Genomic DNA, 18,578 nt, shown 5'->3' with positions numbered 1-18,578 from the left:
TGCCATTAAGACTTCCCTATTTCACTATGTTACTCCTGGCTTGCCTGAAGGAAATGGTGGTTTGTTTGTGTGTTTGTATGTGGTGGAGGGGAGGGGAGGTTGCCAAGTTTGGACCTGGGATTTAGACTGGGCAGGCTGGGGTTAGGTCTCCTTAGGGAGCTGATGTATGTGTTATTGCTACAGTGAGCAACCCCCGAGAGCCCCAGCCCTGTGGCAGAATGGGGGAGAGGAGGACTGGAGGGCTAATATTTGCCACCCCTAGATTGAACTACAACTCTCCAGGGAGACCCTGTATTAGTCGCCCGGGGCAGCCAATCAGGGGCCTATGCACGTCTGCAGACAGCCCTGGCTGAGGACTTGACACAAAAAGATCCATGGGGGCAATTTCATCAAGAACATTTTCAGATGACAGCCAGCCTTCTGGAGACAGCTACCGAGGCTCTAAATCATCTTACAGGTCCTACATACATACATACATACATACATACATACATACATACATACATACATACATACATACATACATACATACATACATACATACATACATACATACATACATACATACATACATACATACATACATACATACATACATACATACATACATACATACATACATACATACATACAGGTATGTAAATTACTGAGGTAATTTCTACAGTGAAACACTAAAGATAGGATGGCTCTATTTCCTTTAAAACCATGAAACGTACTGTGAATTTACTGCAGGGAAAGACAAAGAAGGAGAGCAGACCATGACAGTCAGAGAATAAATGTGTTAATTATCCAATTTTATGAGATATCCCAAAGCCCCAGGATTCTTATCTGAAAGGGAGCTGGTTCTCCATCCAGAATTCATTTTCCCAACTTAATGAGGTGTAGCGACTCTGCTCCAGCTGGTCAGTGTGTGTGTGTGTGTGTGTGTGTGTGTGTGTGTGTGTGTGTAATAATCCCTGCAAAGTGTGCTGCAGTGTGACTGATCTCTGATTCCAGCCCCCCCCCACCCCCCCACCCACCAACATTCCCACTAGGGGACCACTGGGTCACTGGGGAGGAACCACCTTTCATTGCCTGGAGCAACTTAGGTTTCCCCCACCAAAGCCCAATCAATCCCAACAGGATCAACACACAACCCCAAAAAAACAGAAGTAACAGAAGTATTTCTTCTTTCTTTAACCTTTTTTTGTCACATTTACTGCAGCTCCTAAAGCTAAAAGCTGGACTTTGTCAGACAAGAAATCCGAATCCACCCTTCCTCACACCCAAAAACATTCTCCTTGTCAAACCCAACATTTAGGATTAGGTTGTCACCCAGTCATCTGCCACAATGCTGCTCTCTCACGCAGTTTTCTTCCATCTCAGAGCCAGGGACGCCAGAGTCAATAAAGCTCTAACCAAGTTTTGGTGCTGACTGCTGAGCCCAAGGTAGACACTGCATTGTCTGGAGCATGCTGCCCAAACTCCTGACAGGGAGCTAGTAGGAAACAGACTCCTTTTAACTCAACACCACAGGCTTCCCAGGTCGCTCCTCCAGCCACTGTTTCCAACCGTTCTTTAAGCATCAAGAAAAACTGAAGAATATAACCAAAGCACAGAATAATGGATAGATAAAGCTTCTCTATCTGGCTGATAATTCGAAAGGGGACTATTCCATTACCAACACTAGCTGATTAGCATGGAAGCTAGTGACACTACAGGCATTGAGTGCTGTTATCCCAGTGTAAATCATTAATGTCAGCAGTTTGAGAGGTTAACAGTAATTACTGTCCACCACCACATAAGCCTGCCTTGTCCTCCGCACTCTTTCTTTCTCTTTCTCTTCATCTTTCCAGGAGGGAAACACTTGGGCCTTGTGTGACGGTTCAATTGAGCTGCCTGGTCGTTCATTCAGTCGGCCTCTTCAATTAGCCCATTGTCATGTTCCCACGGTCAGCCACTTCACTGGGCCCACCACTAATTGGTTTGGTGCACATGTCAGAGGGTCCGGCACATGCAGTGTACACACTGCCAGGGGGATGTGAGGGGTCAGCCCGGGGCGTGCCAACATCCCCCGCCACATATGGTGCCCGCAGGGAGGAAACAGGCAGCAGGGCAATGCGGACGCAGACTGAACGCAACCCAGGAAAATGAACCACAGGAATGAAAAATTATTAACCTACAGTACATCAACCTAGACTTACTCCAATATGAAAACCACAAAACTGTACATGCATTAAGCAAGTGAAATCTTTTTGTATATGATATGCCACACAGCCACTGTGTTGTTAGCAGCGACCTGGCGGCAGCACTGTGTAGCCCACTGTACCCAGAGGGAAAGACAAAAGCAGTGCAGCCTAATTAACTTCCATAATCACTGCTATTGAAGGCTTGCGCAATCAACAGTTTGCGAGGCACAGCGCGGCTGTAATGAAACAGCAGGAATCCCCCCAGTCGTTGATTGAATGTGAGAGAGTAATGAAGAGAATGGCTCCACGGTCACAGAGAGTAATCAGTGTGGTGATAGGAGGAAGGATACGGTCCGGTGTTCCTCCTACAGGTTTGAGTTGGTCATCCTGCTCCTCACTCGGATGCTCATTGGTGACTCCATGTCATGAAAGGAGGGAGCCGGGCACCCATCTCTCTGTCTTATTATAGTGCAGCTGGGGGGGCCGGGAAGGAGGTGGTGGTGGGGGTGGGTGTGGGGCGGCGGAGGGGAGGAGGGGGAAGGAGTTGGGGGCTAAGGGAAGGCCTTGCCTTGTCTCGGTACACCAAGACTAGACAGAGGGACAAGCCAGGCTTGCAGAGATACTTTGATTTTGATTTCAGCAAAATTATACAAATGCACAAAAATACAGTTGCATTAAATTGACCCAGTGCCAAAAACACAAGCTTTTTGACCAAGTACAAGGAGACATGACAAATGAGCAGCTAGATCATCACACAGGCCAGCTGTCCTCAATTGCCTTGATTTTATGAGCCATTTCAAAGCCCCATATGGTTGAGAGACATTAGATGGATATGAAATAAAATTGTATATTTGATGTTTTATGTTGAATTTCCAGCCAGCCCAAAAATTGGGATTATATTAGCTTGATAGTTTCTGGTGGGCCTCTTATCTGTGACCAAGTGCGTCACAATGGAATTCCAGGGAGTGGTTTCAGCATACGTTTCCCATAAGCCTCTCATTAGGTTTTATAATTGGGGGGAGGTAGGCTATGCAAATAATTGGTGTGGTTAACATATGAATTGAGGTCCTGTTGTTCAGGGAAGGCCGGTCCTGAAAACAGTGCTGTCCCCTTTCATCAGCACTGTACAAGGCTAGACAATAGGAGCCATCTTTTATTAATTCACCAACAACAAACATGTTATTAGTATCCTTGTTTCTGTTGTTGATGAATTGTCACTAAACAAAAGCTTTCAAACCGATGACACCAACTATAACACAACAGCATCGCTCTTTTGTCACAGAAGAATTTAGCAGCTTGTCACTTGTCTATGGTCTTTTCTACCAATTATGCATCCCAGCTCTATGCTAACACACACCATGTTGCTGGGTGCCACACCGTCTATAGATTGCCATTAGCACCTTTAGCTCCCAGGCTAACAGACAGCTAATGTAAAGTGTCCCACATCGTGTCCGGTCCATCCCTCCATAGAAACCGCACATTGACATTCGCTAAGCTTCCTCCCTCTCTCTGCATTCACATACAAAAAGCACCATCTCTTATTCACAATTCTCTCCCTCCATCCCTCCCTCTCGCCACACAAATGCTAATCCGCAGTGCCACATTAGAGAGGGCCTCTTTAGCATTCAGATGGGAGATGTGCGTTGGCGGCTGTGTGAAGCTACACAGGGACAGCGCTGCCTGTTCAATCTGAAAAGAACATGATAGCATTAGCTGTCATCCTTGGATCATTCTGTCTTAGGACAGCTCAATAGTGCAACATCCACATGTCTATGTCCTCACATTAATGATTCGAGCCTTGAGAGTCAGTCGAGGACCTGGGTAAGCACTTTAAATGTTACACATTCTTTGGAGGTCAACAGCTGCAAAATGTAATGTCTTTAGGTCATTTAACTGAATACAAATCATGTTGTATTATGAATATGTTTGATAACTATTTTTAAAAAGGACAATGCGAGAGCAAACCGATGCTCTATGTGAGATAATAGAATAACGGCAAAGAGTAGAATATCCACACTGTGGCCTAAATGTTTCACTTGTCTAGCATTTGACTCATGCTGCATCTCATTACTGGAAGATTAAGTTGAGGTACTTAAAAAAGCAAGTCATTAAAATGAGATCAAGGCTGAGCAACTTACTGTGAATCTGAACCTGACCATTTCTGATAGCTGTCCACACACTGTAATTGCCATTGGTGAGAGAGGGAAGTCACTGAGAGCAGAATGTATGTGTACTGTAGATGTTGTTCAGAGACAATGTGAAGGATTTCTATCTGATGGTAAACCATGCGTGTGGATCCAGAGAGGCATTGCGATAGAGGCCTGAGAGTAGACGGCTGGACACATGAGGTTTGTTGCTGAAGCCATTCTTATGCTGAGCAGTGACAGGTCATTATCACAAGCAAACATGGAGGAGAGGGGGAGGAATGCTTGCGGGGCAGACCCAGAGGACGCTTCCTCAATATATAAGAACTTCTTTGCAGTCCACAACAACACTGCACTTGAACACATGGCACACTTCAGGTAGGAAGATGTAATAATGTGAATAAACCTTCAACAGGGGAAGAGCTTATTGCAACTGTTAAGACTTAAAAGCAGAGCTTTCTGTTACTAGGCCCAACTTTGTCAACTTCATCAGTAAGATGTAATGTCACAGCGTGAATTTTATTATTATTATATATTTTTTGTTTGTTAAATAAAGTAAAGAGTAAAGTGAAAATTATATCTAAATTTAGCATAGAAGTAAATCTAAATTTAAAGAGAAAGATTTAATAAATAAAGATGAAGAATGGAATTTTACTTTCAAAGGGCGCTCTGTATCCATGGCAATCCGTGACTATTCTCCAATCTCCATGCCGACAAAGATGTCAACCTACTCATCAAACACAGACGTGGAAAAAAAGTATTTCTGGGAGAAAAACACAGAGAAAGAAAAGACACATACCCATTTGTCTTCTGGAGGAGACATTGGAGGGAGAGAGACTGTACAACTTGACATCTGCTTTCCACCAATCAAATCTCAGCCCCGGCAGTGCACAACAAAAGAGCAGTGATTAAAATCTCAGTTAGCTGCCATGCCGGCCGGATGGCTTACTCTGTGAAGGGTTAGCTCAGGATGGAGCCAATATGAGGAGTTTACTTTAAGCTTAGGTTTATGGGAGTGGATGTGTGTGGTGTCTGTGTGTGAGCGTATAAGACAGAGAGAGAGAGAGAGAGAGAGAGAGAGAGAGAGAGAGAGAGAGAGAGAGAGAGAGAGAGAGAGAGACGAGAGAGAGAGAGAGAGAAGAGAGAGAGAGAGAGACGAGAGAGAGAGAGAGAGAGAGAGAAAGAAGAGAGAAAAAGAGAGAAAAAGAGAGAGAGTGTTTGAGAGTGGATGAAGAGCAGGTCTTACTCACACACAAAGTCAACCTCCTTTATGTTCTACATTTCCTGGAACCAGAAAGTACACAAGTTATAGCTTAGCTGTCAGTGGATGGCTATGTTGATATGAGCTCGTCAGCGGTCAACAAAAAACAGGACTAGCCTCTTCTGGTACAGTCCTACGTGAATGAACATTCTTTCACCAGGCTTTGCAATGTGCTGACGGCACAGGGTCACCCAGGTCAAACATGTGTATTGTGCCACTGTACATGATTTAGTCTAGAAAAGTCTGCCCTACAATCTGACAAAAATGCAGTGCCGGATCTACAAACAGCAAACAGACCGCAATTGAACAATCTACAAGATACCGGAAAATGGTATTATCCGTGAGAATCTATGGCTAGGGGAGGCAGGTGGGGGGAGACACAGCCCAGTGTTGTTGAGTAGGCCGGCCACCTCTACATTCACAGGCTCCACAATGGGCTCCCCCCGCCCCCCCCCCCCCCCCCCCCCCCCAGTCCAACTCCACATCTCCACCTGTGTCTGTGAAAGGTCAGGACAGAGGAGGTCTGCGCCCCCTCCTCGCCCTCATCCTTGCCCCCTCTTCATTCCCTGTTCGTCCCCTCCTTTCCCCCTCCTCGCCCCCTCCCCTGAACCCAGCTCCAGCTCCACAATCAGGCCCCAACACTGGTTCCCGGTGCCAGGAAACTCAATCAAAGGGGTCTTCAGAAGAGCTATGGGACCTCTGAAACACCCTCCATTGTGTGCGTATAGGCTTCCCTACCCGCACCGCCTAGTCAGGCAGCCCATATGTAAAAGTGTAAGAGGAGTTCCTCATTACGACCCTCTCCGATCTCACGTTGTCTTTGTAGCGCCTGACAGAAGAACCCAGTTGCAGGACTAGGCCAATAAAAGACAAAGCAGGGGATAAAAAAAGAGGAAAAGGATTCATTTTCAGGAGTGGGTTGATGAAAGGACACATGTTACAGTACATAGGCTGGCTCTGTAAGGATTCACCTCTGAGGTTAAATCTATGACACTCGCTTCTGCTTTGAACCCAGGAAACAGATTAATGTGTATGTCAATGATCACTTGTTGACTTGGTGCAGTTTAAAAAGTAGTCAATCTCCTGTGAATATGCTTAGAATTCCCTCTTAAATATTATGGTAAATGTAAGAGTATTGACAGACACAACACATCTAAATGCATGTGAATGTCAGAGTAATCCATTAGCACATAAAGCAGTCCAGCGCAGCCTTCACTGCTTCTCTGTCCTTCTGCCCCTCCTCGTCCCCATTCACATCCAGCAGGTGAATACAAATCATTTCCCCTTCGCTGCTCCCCAAAGCCACCCAACGTTCAATCTCAGACAGAGAAGACCACAAACAATGGCCCATTCAAAGTGTGAGAAAATCAAATCATGGTTTTGGTGGAGAGGAGAATCCAGAGTTATCCTCCCTAAACACAAAAGCAATCTCCGCAAAATCTGGCCAGCCAGCAAGGTCCTTTCTAAAATAGACTTGTATATGCAATTACAATTAAGTTTGGTTGATGGAAATACCATTGAGATTAAAATGACATCTTTTGTTCGTTTTAGCAAGCTCTCCAACTACGCATTTTACTTTGGGGGAAACAACTAAACCACTAAAGTGCATGTGTATTGATGTTGTTACGAATCCTGTACTTATGACAGAACACCATTTTACCAGACTGCTAGTAAATTCGAAATTCATCCCCATAGCAGTATCATCCAAGCCCCACAAGATACAAAAAGAACGGAATTGTGCACACAACACGAGGAAGTGTTTTGTAATGTGAAAATAATAGTGTGCCTGGTGCTGCCTAGTTCAAACACTTTCATTCAGGCTGGGATGAATGAGCTGTGATTGCACTGGCTTGAGCTACGGCCACTCTATACCCAAGCTCTCGTTTTCATATGCTAAGTTCGACAAACAGCGCCGGAGAAAGCCACAATCCATCAAAGATAGCCCTGGGTAAACTACATCTACTGTATTTGAATAAGAGAGCAGTTGTGTGTCCTGAATACTCAGTGCCTTATCTTCCAATGAACATCTGATGGAAATTGATCTAATTAACTTCTGAGGCCGCATAACTCATGATATTTTACAAAGAACAAAATAACTGGAGGACATAGCATCGGCCCTAAGCAGATTCAGTGTCCTTATTACTGTGCAGTGACCCCATTCCATAGGATACTTTGGAGAAATGAGAGATTGTGGGAGATTAAAGAGCGCCAACACTGATGTTGGCTGAGAGACACCAGGCCTCCGCCCGAGGTTTAGAGAACTAGCTCTCCCTCGTGTGTGTTTGACTGAACTGTTCACTAATAGGCACTAATCATCCTAATGAGCTGGCTCTACGCTTCACCGAGGAAGCTTTCCTGCACATTTAGGTGAATGAAGAAGTTCACCTGCTAACGTGCACTGTGTACAACCCAAGACCGAACCAGAGTCCTTCTAAATGTGCATATTCCTCTCATCTGCTGTTGCCAAATTGGTGGGTAATGAAAGTATGAAAATGCAACATCTAAGTGCTGCAGATGTACCGACTCCTGAGCCTGAAACCTTTGCTGACAGATGGTGCCATTAGCGTCCACTCTACAGTCATGACCGCGAGTGTTTAACTGTGTCTGGTGCCTCACCCAACTGTGGCCAGGCAGAGCCCAGTGTAAACACGCTCCCCTCCCTTTCCACTGTCTGGTCTGGGTCCACTCTGAAGTAGAAGTATGGTCAGCTTTGTTCTGTCAAAACATTACTCCCGGTGGTGGAAACATAGATTGTATTTATCACTAACAGCCTATTCCAGCTTCCGCTAGTCTGGGGCATGTCGATTTTTGATTGGGTGAGATCAGGCCAGGTCAGGCCCAGTACGCTGATTAATGCAGGAGGAGAGGGGGACCCTGCGGGGCGGGCTGAGTGGGGTCTAACCAGCCTGGCCTGGAGGGTGTCTGCTGCCTCTGGCTTCATGGCCTGGTATGCTCTCAAACCACTCTGCCATACAGCCTCCATAGAGACTTGAGCGAGTTGCAGCACTAGGGGGGTGACATACCCTGTTGTGCAGGGGCGAGCGGGGCAAGCACACGTCAAGGGCAGCAGGGGCTCAGTACCAGGCTAACAGGCACCATCCCAGTGAGCTAGTGAGAGGATGGGAGCTGCATGAATCATAGTGGCGAAGTCAACAGAACTCTCAAATCTATTGACGCACGATGGTTGAATGTATTTTAAGGTCACATAGCCTTTGCACTAGAGAAGCTACAGTGCCCTGATCGAACACTGGTGCTTCAAATCTCTGTATTCTCTGAAATTGCATATTTCTTGGGAGTCTCAGGTGAAGATTTCTTATTAGAGACTGGGATACCGGCGCTCAAGGGTTACATCGAAGTTCGGCCATTTGTATTCCGCTGCAACGCAGCAAGCATGTGTTTGATATTGATGAGCAGATAGACTTGGCCTTGGACCGTGACCTAGGCTTTACTGCCACATAAATCATTGGTATTTTTCTCAATTTAGCTTGCAAAACAGACAGATCTCACCAGCTACCACAGTGCGAGGGCCAATTCTCAGTCCACTATGTCAATAGGATTGAATTGCTGGACAGCTTTGGAATCAATCCACCATCTAATGCGATTTTGGGGTATTCTTAAAAGGATGCTGGGAAACTGAATGACTATCAAAATGCTTGCCAGGCATATGTACAGTATGGAAGGACTTACAGACATACTAAGACAGGCAGGCAGGTAGACAGGCAGCAAGGCAGACACACAGTAGACAGACAGACACCTAATGCAAGAGAGAAAAAGAAGGATGGATGAGTAGAAGGAGAAGGAAATGGAGAGGTGAAAATGGGGCAGGTAGTAAACAGACATTTCCTCTGATTGGTCTGACCATCTGCTCAGCAGTTGGGGAGGCTCAGCTGTGCGTGAATCTGTTCCCTCAAGACACTCCTTCTCCATCTCTCTGTCTCTCTGACTCTCTCTCTCTGACACTCAATCTGTACGTCATTACTTCCTTCCTCACTTCTCACTTCCTGACCCCTCCCTGCCTATGTCACTCTCTTCCTATTTTCTTCCCCTATCTCTGTGTCGGTTTCTCTTTCCAAAGCATGTCTCCCCCTGTCCCAACATGGTCCTGAATGGCAGATCTCAGGGAGATATCACACAGCTATCACAAGGTCTGCTGGGTGAAGTCTCCCCACTGGGAGCTGCGGAGAGACGTGTGTGTGTGTGTGTGTGTGTGTGAGAGTTACAGAAAGTGTGCAAGAGTGTGTGTGTGTTTAAACAAGTGTGTGTGTGTGTGTGAGAGAGAGAGAGAGAGAGAGAGAGAGAGAGAGAGAGAGAGAGAGAGAGAGAGAGAGAGAGAGAGAGAGAGAGAGAGAGAGAGAGAGAGAGAGAGAGAGTGTGTATGTCATGTGTGTACAGTGTGTGTGGTGTGAGGCCTCTTCACGATGGCTAGGCTGATCTCAGGCACGCATGCTGGTTAAGCTCATTGCTTTCTCACCTGGAGAGATCGCCCTGCTGCGTCACTCACACATGGCCTAATCCACTACTCAAGCACACCGCCACTAGATTAACTTAGTGACATGGGTCAGTGCTTTGTGCTGCAGTCTGCAGCTGGTAGGCCACGGAGACAGGTTGTGTTGTTAGCACTACAGTCGACAGGCAAAGTGCGTCTTGCAGAATCTCAGTACAGTAAGACCAAATTTAAACTTGAATATGAATAAATGTAAACTTGGGGAATTCCACTTTGACATTTCGATTGTGTCGCGCGACAACAGCCTCACAAAAATGTCTGCATGTTTATCGTAAAGGCACGAAAAGGTGGGAGACCCAGCCCCCAGCCCCCAGCCCCCACCCGCCCCCCACCCACCCAGCCCTCTTCCCATCGGCATCACAACACACAAACAACAACAGTGCTCTCCCTCCATCACGTGAGCCTGTGAAAGCGGGCTGGGCCGAGGTAAACAGAAACCTCTGCTCTGCCTCGGCCCTATTCATCCCCACGGCTCCTGAATGCTCCCTCGCACAAAGGCTGCTTCACGCCTCACTGTGTTGGAAACTGCCGATTCAGTCTGCAGCTCTGGCTCTGGTCATCTCTCTTTCTGCCTCTCTTTCCCTGCTGCTGTCCCCCACTTTGACTCCCTCTCTCAGTCTCTGCCTGCCTCTCCCTCTGTTGCCCCCTCTCTGACTTTCTCTCCATCTCTCCTCACTCTGGCTCTCTCTCTTTCTCTCTCCCTGACTCTCGCTCTCTGACACTCTCTCTTCTTCTTTAACCCCCCCCCCCCCCCCCTCTCTCTCTCTCTCTCTGTCTGTGGCCATTCAAATGTGTGGACTCTGTCCTGGAACACACAGTGGTAATGACCAGCGCATTCCCAACAACAGCAAACAGGAAGAGAAGGGGCGGGAGAGAGAGGGAGGAAGGAGGGAGGGAGGGAGGGTGGGAGAAATGGAGGGATACGTTGAATAGGGAGGGGAAAAGGAGGGAGTCTGAAATGGAGGCGGAAAGATGAGAGAAGGAAAGTGAGTGATAAAGGAATAGGCAGTGAAGAGGGATTGCTTGAGCTAGCGTGAGTTGTCTTCCACCAGAGGAAGGATGAGCTCTGAGCCGTCACTGCGCTTTAAGTCTCCTCTTCTGCGCTGCATCTAATGAATCCCTCTGCACGTCCCTCCTTGTGTCTGTGTGTGTGTGTGTGTGCATGTACGTGTGTGTTTGTGTGTGAGGGTGTGCATGCCTGCATGTGTGTGTGTGTGTGTGTTTGTGGGGGCGTGTGTGTGTGTGTGGTTGGCACGACCAAGGTGGGATCCCTGCTTCACACCTTACTGGGCAGCAGACACACATCATGTCACCTCCACTCACAGGCCTCGACCTCAACATGAGCTCCATCGTACACCGGTAAACCCAACAGGTGATGTGGCCGGGGCGAAAGCTAACCGAGGGTCACTGTAAAGCCAGCTTCAGTAAAGGGCAAACAAACGCTATCACGTCTAATGGGCTTTTTGGCACCTGCTAACTAACAGAGCCATTATAGGACAAATCTGCAAAAGTGTCATCTGTGGTGTTTGCTGTAAACGGCTCATGATGATACCTTCTGCTACGGTGAAAGAGACATTTCAGCTCTTGAAATGCCATTTTCAACAACCAACGCCCACTGTTCTAAATGTGGGAGGGGAGGAGCAACAGGCAAGTTACCTTGACAACCAATAAGGGCTTCGATGTACTCTAAACACACAGCTTGGACAGTCGATCGACACTGCGTGAAACAGACTGCCCGATCCCCTCTGCCAGAAGCATGAGGCGCTGCCAAACGTGCATTAATTTAAGGGGGACGTCGGGATAATGCCAGCGGGCGAATGCTGATCACACAGCCAGTGACCTTTCCCCTGTGGCATGGAGGACGGGCATGCCGAGGACGGCAGAGAATGTTAAAGAGGCACAGCCCTCCCCCCAGGCCAGGCCTGAGCAAGGCCTGTCATTGTCACAGAAGGGCCATGGATCAAACCAAGCTCTTAACTGGCGATGCATTCCATATAACGCTGTGAAGCAGACTTTTTATCACCGCAGAATCCTGCCAAGCTTGACAAACAGCCAGCCTCACGTTCATACACATACCATACAAAGAGGTACATGTTTATGAGGATGTGACATCATTACGTTAAATGGGTGCGTAAGTACAAAAGGGGAATTTTTGAGCGCAGAGTAATGGCGAGGTGACTGATGTTTGGTTGGGCATTTTGGTGTTACCGGTGTTATTAACTCACCAGAGAAGAGCCTGTTTGTTCCTCAGGGTGAACCCTGCTCTCTCTGTCTCTCGTTGCTGTCTATTTTCTACCTGAAACACGCAGAGGAAAAAGACTTGTTAGGATTCATCCAGCCCTGTCTTACCCTCCTCCTCTCCCACCCCCACCCCACTCTCCTGGCCAAAGCAAAAAAAACAACAGTCTATAATAGGTTTCACTGTGAAAGCGGTTATGCAGCCCGTCAGAGAGACACAGCCCTTCAATCGTGCGACACAGTGGGGTCACACCCCACGTCTCGTATGTCTATTATCTAGCAAATCCTTTCTCATATTGTCTGCCTCCCTCCCCGTCACAGTCCTGCAGAAGATTACCAACACCAGGATGTGCCTCCAGGAAATCTCCACATGATTCGGGGACGGAGAGAAGCCAAGAGGGCCTGGTCCTACGTGTTATCATCATCCATAAGCTACTGGCATTCCCCTGTGAGATGATCTCCGACTGGGCTAGGTGTGGAGGCGGACACTAAACACACATATCCATGTATGAACTGTCTGTGTGAACACAGATTTTCAGCGTATCAGGAATGAATCCAAACAGACAACTGGGACACACACAGCCCATGGCAAAGAACTGGAATAAGTGTGTGTGAGAGAGATGTGGAGAGACACAAACAGGCTCAATAGACAATGAGAAAGAGAGAGGCAGAAACAGAGACAGAGAAAGACAGACAGAGAGAGAGAGATAGAGAGAGAGAGAGAGAGAGAGAGAGAGAGAGAGAGAGAGAGAGAGAGAGAGAGAGAGAGAGAGAGAGAGAGAGAGAGAGAGTGAGAGAGAGTGAGAGTGAGAGAGAGAGTGAGAGAGAAAGTGAGAGAGAAAGTGAGAGAGAAAGTGAGAGAGAAAGTGAGAGAGAACGAGTGACAGTGACAGAGCAGTGTCCCTCCACTCTGTGACAGAGATTGGCATGCTGTCAGGGGGAGATGTGCTGCACAAATGAATAGGAGTTTATGACTCGAGGGCTCCTCTCAATAGAAGTGTGTCACAGTGAACACCGAGACAACCACTGCAATCCATATACAACATGATAGAAAGAGCCAATCCAATTTACTTTCTGAGAACCATATCGACTTGAGCAGGCTGCTCTAAATAAGACTGGGAGGAATGAGAACCATCTCCTCTTGGTCATACACACATTAGTCACCAGGAGAACACTCTGTTAAACCTCACAAGTTGAGTTTACAAAAATTGTTTGATGAAATGACCAGCCCAGAGCCATTTTAATTGAAGGATTGATCCTGTTCTTCAACTCAAACAGCCTGAGTAATTAATGTCATCATCTGCTAATTTTGCACACTACAAAGCTATGTTCAGCCTCTACCACCTTTTGTAAGATGTTATATATTGTACTTCTGTTTCTATTCATCCTATATGATCAAATGTATCCATCCTGTAGGTTCAAGACTGTATCAGATATCTGAACATTTCTGCTACAGCAGTGAACATTCTCTGGTGTCCACCATTCACAAATCCCTACCATAACTGTCAGTTCCATGTTCCACTGATGAATGAGCCTAATCCCAACTCTGCTGAACCTTGAGAGAGGATCCCACAGTACCATCTGATGGAAGCCGAGGCATCAGAGTAAAACTGGAACAGTGAACCTCACATCCTGGGTGCCAGGGGGCTCATTAATTCAATACTACGTACGTCAGCCTATATGTCTATCTTTCCCCATCGCTGTTCCAGTCAGCCAACCAGCCAGCCAGTCAACCAGCCAGCCAACCAGCCAGCCAGCCAGCCGGCCTGCCAACCAGCCAGCCAGCCAGCCAGCCAGCCAGCCTTGCCCCCCACCCCCACCCTCAGCTGACCTCAGCCCAGCTCTGCTGCCATGGCGATAAGAAGGATGGAGCAGTTGACTGAAATAGCTGTAGACGATCAAAGCAGGACCCTGGGAGGGAGGGAGGGAGGGAGGGAGGGAGGGAGGGAGGGAGGGAGGGAGGGAGGGAGGGAGGGAGGGAGGGAGGGAGGGAGGGAGGGAGGGAGGGAGGGAGGGAGGGAGGGAGGGAGGGAGGGAGGGAGGGAGGGAGGGAGGGAGGGAGGGAGGGAGGGAGGGAAATGCTGAAGAGCTAGAGGCATGCACGCACACCCAGATGCACACAAGCACACACGCACACACATACACATAAACACACGTAAACACCAACGTTTAATATCTCAGAGGATAAGACAGCTACGTGCCATAACTAGTCACACATCAAGTCCCTGTCTGTTCCAATATAAAGATAATCTTAAGAACTACATTAACATGCAGCCCTGTCTCCCACATAGGAAGGGAACTACGTCACTGGGAACTCATTCCACCAAGTTCTGTGAGCGACATTTTATAACCAGTCTCAAAAACAATATTAGCATAGAACCCATTAAGCCATCATGCAGACCACAAATGATCCATCCAACACGCCACTGGTGCCTCCTCATTCGCGTGGCTGACTGGTTGAAGCGAAGTAGGAGATACAGCCCGAGGACAGAAGGAGATACAGGTGAGGAGAGAAGGAGACACAGGCGAGGACAGAAGGAGATACAGGCGAGGTTGAATGACAGGGAGATGCAGGGCGGGACAGCCAAGGTGCAGCAGGGCCTACTAATGAGAGCCTGCTGTTACATTTTACATTACAATTTCATTAATTAAGCAGGCGCTTTTATCTAGAGCGACATATAACATGTGCATATAGAAAATAGAGCAAAGGATCATCTATGCATCGCTGTGCATAGATCTAACGGTATTTTGGTGGGCAGATTTGAGGAACTGCCTGTGTTTACTAGCCACATCACAAAAGAACCACATCTTAGCTACATCTTCAGCTTTTCCCTCCCCAGGGCTGGGTCTCTCCCCAGGGCTGGGTCCCTGCCCAGGATTGGGTCCCTGCCCAGGATTGGGTCCCTCCCCAGGGCTGGGTCCCTGCCCAGGAATGGGTCCCTGCCCAGGGCTGGGTCCCTCCCCAAGGCTGGGTCCCTCCCCAGGGCTGGGTCCCTGCCCAGGGCTGGGTCCCTGCCCAGGGCTGGGTGTCTCTCCAGGGCTGGGTGTCTCTCCAGGGCTGTGTCTCTCCCCAGGGCTGGGTCACTGCTCTCAGAGGCAGGGAAGAAGGTGGATAGCCTACTGTACAGGGCTGGCACACGCAGCACGGTAGCCTATGTGTATCATTTCCTCCTGGATAATTAGAGGCTGAGCGGATAGCTCGCACGATAAAGCTTTCTTACCGCCAGAGAGGAGAGGAAATAATTAGTGTGAACCGGCACGCATCCTCTCCCCATTAATGGATTTACATTAACAGACCTGAGAGTCTACTGTCAAAGTCAGGCGTCAGCAGCCAAACATGAAGAGGTGGGATGCCGCAGAAAATGCATTATAAGCTGATAGGTTTTCAGATGCAGAGTACCCAGATAGCCCAGGCAATAACTCTACAGGACAAGTTCCCATGTTAATACAAGAAGCTCCTATATGGTTTAGTAACTGCTTTGTGGGTCAAAAACCACCTAAGAGAGAGTCTTACCTTTCTCGAGTTTCCGTCGTAGCCTGCATGCACCAATCTCTTCCCGTGTGTGTTCATGTGCTGTAAATAGATCTATGTGTGTGTGAATAGTGTGTGAGAGAAATAAAGTTGAGTTCTCATATCCCCAGTGGACGTGTATTCCTCGGAATGTTTGGTGCAACTGAGTGACAGTGGGAGAGAGAGAGACTGTTTCACACACACTCAAACGCAAACCTCCCCTTCCCTCCTCCCCCCAGCCCTACCCTGACCCTCCCTCTCTCTACCAGGCCTCTCACAGTGGGATTAAAACAACCTTTTGTCTCTCTACAATGGGGGTTAAACATTTCCTGGTATCAAATGAGCGCAGAATCCACAGAGTTCCAGTCGGAGTTTGTATCGATTTTTCACAACCTTTTACGCCAATGGATCCCTGAACATTCCCCAACAAGCACCTGTCCTGTGGCACGTCACAAGTACATGCCAGACACTGTGCAACAATAACACGGCTTGATCTTCACGATTGATCAGGTTGTGCAAGCAAACAAGATTGGCATTTAAAGTGATACTCCATCAGCATTGTGAGAGATAGCTGATGGCTCCTAATGCAATTGAATGAATCCCTTTCCTGCAGTTATCAGAGGGTGGAGATTGGAAGGCACCTGGATAACAGATTAAAAGAAAAATGCCTTGGGGCAAAAACTAAGAACCTCCTTCCCTATCCTGAGAAAATTGTTTCCTACACTCAGCAGATGTCCATTGCAATCCAATCTAGCTGACTTGGAGCTGTGGACATTTGTTTATTGCCCACTCCTCAACACCGGTATTATTGCAGCCATTTAAAAGAATAGATTTGAAAAAGCCTTTTGACATCCGTTAGCTATGGTTGCAGCGGATAACAATGGCTAGTCCCTTTCCCTTTGAAAGAGTCACTATTCTCTGTCCCCAGCCCAGAATAATACTCCTCTTGCCACAAAAGCAGAGAAAACGTAACATAATCTCCCTCAAAGCACATTGTGAATCAGTCGGGACAATGATTAACCCTCCTCAGAACAACTAACGTGTAAAATACATTGTTTTTACTTGTTTTGGTTGTAGTTCTTCAGTTCAAATATATATTTTCTAACAAAACATAATCATCTAGTATCAATCAATATGACATCACCATGACTTCATCAATGACATGTTACATAGAATAAAATTTCATGGCAGTTCCCATGGAACCATTAGCCAACAGCACCACTTCACTGGTGGCCATGAGAAATGAAACCAAGGTTTGGGAATGTAAAGGTCTTCTACCATGTCAGTGAAGTAACCTTGTAGCAGTGTGGATGTGAGACTGGATGAATTACAGTTCACCCACTAGGCTCTCACAGCCACTCTCATCACCGCATGGAAGCCCATTAGTTAGAAATGTATCATAAATAAAAGCCTTCAGTCTTGTGGACGTCTTTCAGGAATATGATTGATAGTAGTGAGGTATGGATTATACTTGTATGGAATGAATCAAGAGGCCATATTTCATTGAGCAGGCAGCCTGATTGACCAAGTCTAATGGACATTATTTCTGCACACTGACTCTGTTGAGCAGAGACACTGGGCGATGTCGAGGGACCATTGGCTCCTCAGACTCACACTGAGCCAGGACGGGCACTCTCCCTGGGCTTTGTCACTCCCCGAGCAGAAGAACCATATTTCAATGGCAACTGCATACTTCAATGGCAACTTTTAACAGAACAAGCAAGCTAAGCCCCTAACTGAAATGGAACGCTCTGTGTGCCTTTCTGTGTGTTTGTGTGTGTGCGTGTCTGTCTGTCTGTGTGAGTGTGTATGTGTGTGTGCATGTCTGTCGGTCGGTGTGAGTGTGTGTACCCCTCTGTGTGTGTGTGTGTGTATCAAGAGGACTCCTTTGGGGTTGCCTATTCACACTGGTGAATAGGAGTGAAATATGATTGGCTGAGCCAGAGAATGAGGGGCTGGGTTCTCTAAAGGACACTGGAGGTGCAGGGGTGGGGGTACTTGTGAAATACTTCAGTGTTGTCAATGATGGGGTGAAAGACGAGTAAGGAATGATTGAAGGTCCTATGTTTACCCGCTGCAGATGGATTAGCATCTAAAACCAAACTTTTCTAAGGTTGTTTGGTTGTTTGTAATATCCACATAATGAGAAACGGCTGACCGAGTCATTCATCTCAGATTGGTGGTCTGAAGCGGTGTTTCTATTAACTAACAAACTGTGAACAATGAGGCTCTCTCAGAGCGCACACAATCTCAATATGTGTGTGTGTACGTGTGTTAGTCTGCATGTGTGTTTTTATGTGTGTGTGTATGTGTGTGTGTGTGTGCAGGTGTGTGTGTGTGTGTGTGTGTGCGTGTGTGTGTGTGTAGCCCAGAACTGCCCCTATTTCAGGTCTCTCCTAAACACCTCTATAAATCAAATTATTGTTAACTCCAGTTTAAGATCTGAGGAGCATAATATCAGAGAGGTTGGTGTGATGGCTAATTTCAGGAATGTCAGAAGCTACTATCAACACACAGCTAACTTACTAACAATTATTCCTGATCTTATCGGCTTTTACTAACAGTGTTTCCTGATCTTAGGAATGTCACATTGGAGAGCACTGACACAGGCCTCTGAGTCAGCCTTGGGACAATGGCAGAAACAATGGCACTGAGTTCTTAAGGGAATTTACATGAATTACAGCAAAAAGTCCATAGGGACGGTAGGGATGGCCACGACCCCTCCGCTTTTTAAATCTAAACAAGCCCTCGG

The 18,578-nt window shown here is 47.2% G+C and overlaps 1 protein-coding gene across 4 annotated transcripts in view; it reads right to left on the bottom strand.

The window, feature by feature from the left end:
- LOC136942542 (neuronal cell adhesion molecule-like) overlaps positions 1-18,578 on the bottom strand; it is a 61,583-nt gene that overhangs the window by 23,742 nt on the left and 19,263 nt on the right. For 3 of the 4 annotated variants that reach the window (XM_067235486.1, XM_067235491.1, XM_067235490.1), the window contains exon 2: positions 12,303-12,373. The exons of the other annotated variant lie outside the window; for it this stretch is intronic. The gene's annotated coding sequence lies outside the window, so the exon portion shown is untranslated. The remainder of the gene's footprint in view (positions 1-12,302; positions 12,374-18,578) is intronic. 4 annotated transcript variants of the gene reach the window in all.

The sequence above is a fragment of the Osmerus mordax genome, chromosome 4, assembly GCF_038355195.1.
Source record: "Osmerus mordax isolate fOsmMor3 chromosome 4, fOsmMor3.pri, whole genome shotgun sequence".
In the NCBI taxonomy this organism is placed as follows: domain Eukaryota; kingdom Metazoa; phylum Chordata; class Actinopteri; order Osmeriformes; family Osmeridae; genus Osmerus; species Osmerus mordax.
Note: the sequence above shows the minus strand (reverse complement) of the source record. Positions and strands in the feature narration are given on the sequence as shown.